This window comes from Peromyscus maniculatus, chromosome 5 (genome assembly GCF_049852395.1).
Source record: "Peromyscus maniculatus bairdii isolate BWxNUB_F1_BW_parent chromosome 5, HU_Pman_BW_mat_3.1, whole genome shotgun sequence".
NCBI lineage: Eukaryota > Metazoa > Chordata > Mammalia > Rodentia > Cricetidae > Peromyscus > Peromyscus maniculatus.
In genome coordinates this window covers 76,077,136-76,085,817 of record NC_134856.1, presented here as the reverse complement: position 1 = coordinate 76,085,817, position 8,682 = coordinate 76,077,136, and positions in this window count along the sequence as shown.

Here is an 8,682-nt window from a genome sequence, read left to right as displayed (position 1 = left end):
ATCACATAGTTACTTTCCCACATTGATAAGTGGGTAGTTGGCACAGATTTATTGTGCAATAGGAACTATCATCACATTAACTAGTTAATTAATTAATTAATACACAAATGTAATGAATAAGCTCAATTTCTGTCAGGAGATCCACAAGGCCATCTTCAGATCTAATAAATTTTTAGGAAATATGACTGTGTGTCTGTATTGTCGCAGACTCCTACACTGTAGCCTAATCCTAATGTGATGGTATTTGGAGGCAGGAAATTTGGGAAGGAATTAGTTCATGATGAGATTAATGCCCTTATAACAGGATTCATAGAGACAGGATCTGTTTCTACCACTGTCTTCCCTTCTAAAGTCACAAGGGACACTTGAATCATCATAAGGTACCATTATTTTTAGGAGACTGAAATTGTCTCTAAATCAGGAAATGGATTCCTTTCGTTAGCACCTTGGTCTTGGACTTCTCATCCCCTAGAGCTGTGAGAATAATGGTGGTGTTTGTTGGTTATAGCACTGCCAACTGACAAATAGAGGAGTTATAGAACACAGCACACCACTGCATGCACCATTAAGCTTTATTATTATTAAAGAATGCAGAGCAAGATTAGAGAAAGGAAAGGAAACATGAGGCAAATCTAGGGGAAACCAGGAACAAACTTGTACAGTCCTGGCTAACTGGAGTCATGCAGGACAGCCTCAATTTGCCCAGGAAGGAGTCATGACAATACAGGTGAAATGTTACAACCAGCAATACCCCGTAGAAACCCCATGCCCATAGTGTCAGTAGGATTTATTCATGTAGTCAGATTCTGTTTGGTGTGCACTCAAAACCGAGCCTCCCATAAGGAAAACAAACATTTGGCATAATCCATATTGCTTACACTAAGACTAGGAACGGTAATTCACCCTAATTCGTGACAGAATAGTAGGAGACCTTTTGAAATGGAAGACTCCAGATGCTAGCAAAGAAACAATGCTGCAAACAAGTTTTTCTAAGAGGCATACTCAGATCTGCTATGTATGCACTCTTTCCTGTGCCTATAGAAATCCACAAAGGGAAGGCGCACTCCTAGGGCAGTGGAGAAATGAGACCTGCCATTGGCACTCATCCTTGTCCCCGCTAATTTAACCTGCCTTTTTGTCCTTTGAAGAAGATGGATGAGCCTTGGAAAATAATGGAGAGTTATTGAAAATATAATCAGATTGAGACTCTTGTAACAGCTGCGCCTCCAGATGCAGGTTTTGTACCAAAACAAATAATCAAGTTTTTATACAAATATCAGCATGGAAAAATGCATTGCTTTCTTTACCTCATCAAGCAGGCAACTCTAGAAATATTTTGTTTTCAATTAAGAAGATGATACTCCCTTACTATCTCTCTCTCTCTCTCTCTCTCTCTCTCTCTCTCTCTCTCTCTCTCTCTCTCTCTCTCTCTCTCTCTGTGTGTGTGTGTGTGTGTGTGTTTCTATGTTGGTATATGTATGGCATATGTGTCTTCAAGTGGTCATGTATTTGTACTCATACATGTGTTTTTGTGTACCTGGGTATGTGAAGTTCAGAGGTGGATGTTAGGAGCGTTCTTCAAAAGCTCTTCACTTTACTTTTTGAGACATGGATCTTGCTGTCTCTGTCTCTTTGATGCCTGAATTACAGGAGAATTCCACCATGCTTGGCTTTTCTATGAGAGCTAGAAATTTGAACTAAGGTTCTGAAGCTTTTGAGGCAAACACTTTACTAAGTAAATCATCTCTCCAGCCCTAATTCTTACTTTAAGGCACAGTCACTCCATTTGTAGTTTGCAGGGGTTCAATGATCTCATTATTGGACAAGGCACTGTGTGCATCCATGACCAACATGATATTGTTCTGTCAGAGTCTGGGCACCATGAATTAGCAGGTTGCCCAGAGCCTTTGCTGAGGTCTAGATGTACAAAAATTGAGTGATAACCGCTCCCCCCCCACACTTCTGACATTTTCATGAAGTTATGGAGAGTTGAGCTAAGCCAAACCAGAAGACAATTTGCACCATCTGTACCTCATATCTCTAAGGAAGAGGTAGAAAACTCAGTTGGGTCCTTTGAAGTTTTAAAGAAAGATGTGAACAAGGGGAAATGCACTGCTGTGTGGTAACTAAATAAGGCAATGCTCTTGAGCATAAGACTAAAACATAAACATCTGTGGAAGATGAATTAACCCACCTTACAAGACTATCTGTAATGTAATACCATCACATTGGCAGGCTCTATTATTTTGGATCAGAGCCAGAAAACACAATCTTTTATTCTTGAGAAATGGCTACTAGGGACAGATAGAGACTAAATACCTGGGAGACAACAAGGACCCTGCCACTGGAGCTGCTCAAAGTAAATGGCATGCAATCTGATCCCCCACACCGTGCACCGAAGACTTCGAGCATCCAATCAGCAAATGGGGAAGAGTGCACAAGACTAGACTTAAAGAGGTCCCCAAGTCTCAAGTACATCCCAGACGCAGATTGTTCACATTTGTATTGTATCTGTCCAAAGCCATATGACTAATTTGTTTTTTCTTTCTGTTTTTCTAAATGTTCACATTTATTTATTTATTTGTTTGTTTGTGTGTTTGTTTATTTATTCAGTTTTTTTTTTTGAGACAGCGTTTCTCTGTGTAGCTTTGGAGCCTTTCCTGGAACTCGCTCTGTAGTCCAGGCTGGCCTTGAACTCATAGAGATCCTCCTGGCTCTGCCTCTGAGTGCTGGGATTAAAGGCGTGCACCACCATGGCCTGACAATTTTCACTTTTAAATGAGTTGTTTTCACTTCTCACTTGGCACTGAATGGCATTGCTACCAGTAGTCATCTGTGATACACTGAGGTTTTGAAGTAGATGGAAGCTAGTTTGATGAGCTAGTATTTTATTTCTATGTATTCTTCCAGGGGTTCTAATTTAAAATGTATTCATTATTTTGAAGCTATTGGGGATAAGCTCTCAAGTTGTTAATTCATTCATTGAGATTTTTCATACATGTATACAGTGTATTTCGATCACATAGATCCTGCATTTCTCCCCCAACTATTCTTAGACCCACCCTCATCACATCTCCCTTCCAACTCCATGCCTTTTTTTCATAGCTCACTGAAGCTAATCATTGCTATCCTTATAGGTGTAGGGCCATCCACTGGAACCTGGGCATTATAATTAGGGCCACTTCCCTAGAGGAAACAAACTACTCACCTTACCCAGGTAGCCTTCAACTGCCAAAGCTCCTCAGTTGTGGCGGCTGAGGGACAATGTTGTGAGCCCCTCCCGCATCTTTGACCGGCTTGATCTTTTGTAGGTCTTGTATAGGCAACCCATCTGCTGTGAGCTCATGAGTGCAGAGGCCCTGTCGTGTCCAAAAGTTACAGTTTGGCAACAAAATTTTCCTAAGCCATTAGCTATCCTGAATAAAGATTGGAATTACTAGTCAGTGTTGGTCCGATGATATTTTTTTTTTCTTCTCACTATGAAACATTATTCCACTGTCCTTTTAAACTGTGTGTGTTCACATCACTGATGTTGAAATGTTGACAGTACTGCTTTGTACCTGATGTGCATTGTCTCTTTTTGTTTTAAAGATATTCTCATGTCTTTACAATGTGTCTGCCTACACAGAATCAAGCTTAATTTAATTATTTATATTTATCATGTACCCCTGATCTGTCAAGTTTGTATCCTTCCTCACTTTGGGAAATATATATTTAAAATATTAACTTGCCTCCTTGTCTCGCATAGCACTTCTGTCAACTTCTTTCAGTCACGTGTTGAATCTTGTCATCCCGTGTTTCAGTTTCTTAAACTATATAATTTCATGTTTCTCATCTAAGTTTATGCTGCATTTTGCATCATTTATGCATATCTATATTTGCTTCACTATATTCTGTGTCCATTTTCATTATGCTCTGTTTATACCATCTGCTTCGTTTTTCTTTGCAATAATTATATTTATAATGATTACTCACAAAGTCAGGTCCAGTTATCTGTCAGCCTCTTATTTATTGTGTCTGTTTTTAGGATTTAATCTTCCCATTATTTTATAGGTAGTTGTTTTATTTTCTTTATCATACAGGGTCTATGTATCAAACAATTGGTTTGTTGATTTTCCTGCCTCTGTAATCAACTTGCTTTGCCCATAGTTCATGTCTCGTGGTAAGCTCTGATTTGAATGGTCATAATCTGTAGAAATCTTGAACTGGATTTTTAAACAGACCAGAAATTTTTCTTCTAACATATTCTTTTTCTTCCTTTGTGAAGCAATATCACTACCAACTTTCAGTCTTCTCAGATTGAAACCCTTTAATCACACATTCTGTTTCAATGTTCAATATTAAGGGTTTGTTTTTTTTAAATACAATGTATCATTGGTCTTTGATGCTATTTCTCCTCATTAGACTTTCTTTTAGTGATTATTTTAGCATTAGTTAATGGAGTTTCTCCTAAAGTATTATTTTAATAATAAACTAGTTCATTAACTCTATATTTATTACTTTTTTGTTCTTAACATTTGATTTTCATTTTTCAAGTTTAGCACTTAGAACTGCATTTAAAAGTTATATTCTATTCCACCTCACATAGAACTTTTTGAGTAATTTTAGAGTTGGCTTATTCTTTTGTCTGTTATTTTTTAGTATTGGTGTATGTGTTTGTATTGGGGGTGGATGGGTGGAGGTATCCATGTGCTTGCATGTAGGACTGCACATGGCATGGCGTGGGTGTGGAATTTAGAGAACAACTTTTGGGAGTTGGTTCTCTCCCTCCACATTGAGTCCTAGGGATAAAACTCGGGTAATTGGGTTTTTGCATCAGGCAGCTTTACCTGCTGAGCCATCCAGTTAGACCACAGAGTAGCTTTAAAAAAAAAACATAAAATACAATCCACAATTTTTAAACCCAAAGTAGAAGCAGTGTGTATACATTCTTATAAATATCTGTAAATGCATTTCTACAGGTTGTATATTCTCTTAAAGTGAGAATCATTGAATTATACTTCATTTTACCTATCTATCACATCTCTCTTTTGTCTAGTTCCAATGGTTAGCAAAGAATATGTGCTTTATTTTTTATAAGACTGGAAATATACATTTAAGATGTTTATCGACTATTTCACACTTGGCATCTTTCCTAGGACTTCATAATCCATGATGAGATCACTGGTAATAAAATTCAAGACATTTACATAGGTCTCAATGAATGTTTTTACTTAGAGTTTATGTCTAGAATCTCTTTTTAATTGTTTTGTGATCCTGGACAGGTGACTACTATATCTGAGTTACAGTTCTTAAAGATGAAATAGAAAATAATTTTTTTTGATGTGATGAGAAGACAGAAAAAAGCCTTTAGTGAGGGTTATAACACAGGCCTGCATCCCTCACCTTCTTAGGATCCTGGATAGACACAACCCACATGGTGTCTATATTCTCTGATTTCTCACCCACTCTGGTACCTATAGATAAAATGTGACAAAGTGTAATCAGTTGAAATTGACTTTATCTTTTTGAAACCAAAGTTAAAGTTGTCTTGTCAAATGTTGCCCTACTGAGCTGCAGTGATTTACTTTGGTTTTCATCTTCCTGCTTTATATCTTTCTAAATTAAGAACGGCACCTGAAAAGACACGGGATCCTGTTAATTTTAATAGGCTGCAACAGTTAAGAAAGAGGTCCACCATCGGAAACTAGGTAAGAAACAACCATGACAGCAACAACACGTGACTTTCCTCAAAATGAAATATTGGTTAATATAGTAAAATATTGTGAGACCTGAATTTAGGATCAGGATATAAAATTGAAATACTCCTGTCATTTCCTGCCATTTCCTACTGTTTTGGGTTTTCTTCTCTCATTTTAAAAAATTTGTTTTTTTCCTTATTTATTCATTTTTCCTTTATCTTTCTTCTTTCCACCTTCTTAAGCTTCCTTTCCTTTTAAAGAGGAAAATCTAACATGAGCTTTGCACATCACGACCCTCTACTGACTTTATACATTACGATCCTCTACTGACTTTGTGTTGTGAAACGTGATAGTTCCTGTTATGAAATTGAAACTTGAGAAGCAATAAGGTCTTGAAAACTAAAAAAAGATTTAAAAATAGAAAAGCAACACTGAAAACAACCAGCACAAACCCTTTATCTGGTGGTGGTTAAAAGTTGTACCTTCAGCAACATTGTTTGTACACTCCCACAAATGGCAAAATAATTATAATCGCTCATTCATTTCATTCAGGTAACAATTGAAATGAGGTGTTTGAGCAAACAGAATTTTTCAGGACCTGTGCTCCCAAATGGAGAAACAAGGATGAGAAAGTCACAGCATGCCCTGTTTCATGTGTGGACACAGACAACATTTAATTCCATAGCAACCATGCGTTAAAGGGGAAATTAGCTCCAGTGTAAATAAGGTCCTTCTTTTTCTTCCTCATGTGCATTTATTGCATTTTAGATTTTTCTTGTTTATTCATTCACTTGCATGTATGGGGTCGTTTGTGTGTGTGTGTATGCATGTGCTGCATCTGCTTGTGCAGGTCAGAACACAACTTGCAGGACCTGATCCTCTCCTTCCACTGTGTGGATTCTAGGGACAGAATTCCGAAGTGCTCAGTGTTTGTGTTAAGCACCCTTACCTGCTCAGCTATCACGCCAGTACCACAGGATGGGGTTTTTTGTTCATTTTAATATTGTTTCTCCTGCTTTTGTGGGCTCTGGAGATGGAACACAGGCTGGCAGGCTTATACAGAAAGCATCTTTCCCTGCAGTGCCATCTTGCCAGCCTTGGTCTTTACTTTCTTCTTTTAAAATTCCACTTTTTGTGTATATTCAGGGTGCTCAATGACATATCAGGAAAATAAAAGGAGAATTAAGCATGAAGCAAGATAACATACCCATCAGCTCATATAACTTACACATTTATCCATTTATATGTATGACAGGAACAGTTAAAATTGACTACTTCAGTGATACTGTCTCTGTTTTGTAGATGAATTTCTAAATGGTCTTATTAAATAAAAAACACAGAGCCAAATATAGGGGTGAAAACCTTAGAGATCAGGGAAATAGGAAAAGCCACCAGCCAACCTTACCTCACCAACTCTGCAGCTTCCAAATGCGAGACACTTCTTGTCTACCCACACCTTAAATGCCTTGCTTTTCTGCCCTTTCATTGGCTCTTAGCCCAGCTACCTCACTTTCTTGTCACTGTCTGTCTGTACAGACTTCCAGGTCTCTATGGTTGGTACTGGGATTAAAGGCGTGTGTCACCACGCTTGGCTCTGTTCCCTAGTATGGCCTTGAACACACAGAGACCCTGCCTGCTAAGTGATCGGATTAAGAGCATGTGCTACTTGACTTTGTTTACTTAAAATGGCTGGCCTTTCCCCCCTGATCTCCAGGCAAGTTTTATTTATCAAAGCACAAATAAAATATCACCACATTTCAACACAAATAAAATATTACTACACTGTCTCTATCATCTCTCTGTCTCTGTCTCTCTTTTTCTAACACACACACACACACACACACACACACACACACACACACGGTAATGGTTTCTTTAAAAGGCCATTCCATCTTTCTATAAGGCCAGCTGCTTCAGGATGGTAGGGAACACCACTAGATTCCACAGTTGTGTGCCCACTATCACACTTCCATGGCTGAGAAATGAGTTCCTTGGTCTGAAGCAATACTGAGTAGCATACCATGATGGTAGATAAGTCATTCTGTAAGTACATGGATGGCAGTTTTGGCAGCAGCATTATGTATAGGAAAGGTAAATCCATAAGCAGAATCAGTGTCCATTCCAGTAAGGACAAAGCATTGTCCTTTCCATGGAGGAAGTGGTCCAATATAGTAAACCTGCCATCAGGTTGCTGCCTGATCACCCCAGGGAATGGTGTCACATTTGGAGCTCAGTATTGGTCTCTGCTACTGGCAAATCTGGCACTCGGGAGCAGCTATAGTCAGGTCAGTCTTAATGAGTGGCAATACATATTATCAAACCCATGCATAACCTCCATCTCTGCTACCATGGCTACTTTATTCATGGGTCCATTGGACAATGACAGGGATGGCTGGGGAAAGAGGCTGATTTTTCCCAGAATTTGTCATCCTATCAACTTGATACCTCAGTGGAAGTCACCTTCTGATGAGCTTTTATGCAGGGCACAACTATATTCATATCATTCTCTTATTTGAAGAGACCTATCCACATACTTCTTCCCCAGATGTCTTTTCACCAATTATCCTATCATGATCTTTCCAAGTCCCTGGCCATCCAGCCAATCTATTGGCTCTAGCCTATTTATAAGTGAACAGCTGTTCATTTTCCTTTCCAAACAAAATCTATGACCATGCGTACTGCCCCAAGTTCTGCTCACTGTGAAGATTTCCCTTTGCTCATATCTTTCAGGATTGTCTCCAGAAGGGGTAATAATGCTGCACTGTCCATTTCTGGGAGGTGCCTGGATATCACGCAGAACCATCATTAAACCAGACTCTAGTCTTCTCTTCCTCAGTCAATTATCATAGGGCATACCCATGAGGCTGTAAGTGCATGCTTGGCAGCAGACAGCATTGAAACAGGAGTAGAAACCATAGACATTTGGGCAACTTCTTCATGTAACTTGCTTGTGCTTTCTGGACCTGCTTAGACCTAGTCTCTCTCTCTCTCTCTCTCTCTC